Here is a 1192-nt window from a genome sequence, read left to right as displayed (position 1 = left end):
TGGAGAGAGAGAGAGAGAGAGAGAGAGAGAGAGAGAGAGAGATGATGGAGAGAGGGTGAGGGAGGGAGAGAGAGAGAGAGACAGAAAGGGTGGGATGACAGAGAGAGGGTTAGAAAGAGGGAGTGGAACCTAGAGAAGTATATGGAGAGAGGGAGAGGATAGGATAGGGAGAGAGTAAGAGAGAGAATAAAGTGAAGATGGAAAGGAGGGAGAGAAAGGAAGAAATAGAGTGTGTTAAGTGAGACAGAGGATAGAGAGAGAGAAAGAGAGGGTGAGAGAGGATAAAGTGAAGGGGGAGAAATAGAGATCTAACTGAGAGAGAGAGTGAGATGTATCCTCAAGTTTCAGCACTTGAGACTTTTCATGCACAAACTAAACCACAGACATTTTCCACAAAGACAAACTAATGCCACTGTCCTGCCAAATGTTACGGTGCAGACCACAAGCATTCTGAGGAGTCATCATCATCATCATCAGCATCAGCATCATCATTCAGCAGGCAGACAAACACTATATTATAGCCTCCTCAATAACTGTCTGTTTATGTGTGTGTGTGTTGTTTGGTGTCGTTTAGTCGATTTCAGGAAAAACCAATCGCCAGCAACCATCTCTCCGGTTAAGACTTATATTTTTTGGTAATGGTTATGGGCGAGGTAGGCATGATGAAGATCAGGCGAGGTTAGGGTAAAATGATAATAAGTTAATGTAATGTCCTCGTACAGGAGAAAGTGTGTGTGTGTGTGTGTGTGTGTGTGTGTGTGTCTGTGTGTGTGAACATGGAGGTTTGTGAGGGTACAGCGATCATTACGTGTTCCTCAAAGACTCTGAAATTTAATGAGGCGATGGACACATCCTCTTTATCATCATCATTTCAACCCTGGCTGTTCGCTGCCTCCTCTCCGCACCTTTATTTCCGAGTGTCTCTCCATCTCTCCCTCTCTCGTCCTATTGCTTTGAACAATCACACTTTATTTGAAAGCCTGGCTGCATAAGCAGATGAGCAGATCTGTGGTTTGAATCGCCACAGCGAGGGACCTGAGTGTCCTTGAGAATGACATTTCTTCTGTGTCCCTGCCGACACACACAGACACACACACACACACTTCTCAGGCTCTTGTGCACCACCATACCCTTCTTCCCTACTTCTCCACATGCTACTCCTCTGCCATTGCTACATTGCTTTCCCATACCT

The sequence above is a fragment of the Hippoglossus stenolepis genome, chromosome 2 (assembly GCF_022539355.2).
Source record: "Hippoglossus stenolepis isolate QCI-W04-F060 chromosome 2, HSTE1.2, whole genome shotgun sequence".
NCBI classification, from domain to species: domain Eukaryota; kingdom Metazoa; phylum Chordata; class Actinopteri; order Pleuronectiformes; family Pleuronectidae; genus Hippoglossus; species Hippoglossus stenolepis.
The sequence above is the reverse complement of the archived record's forward strand: the minus strand, read 5'-3'. Positions refer to the sequence as shown.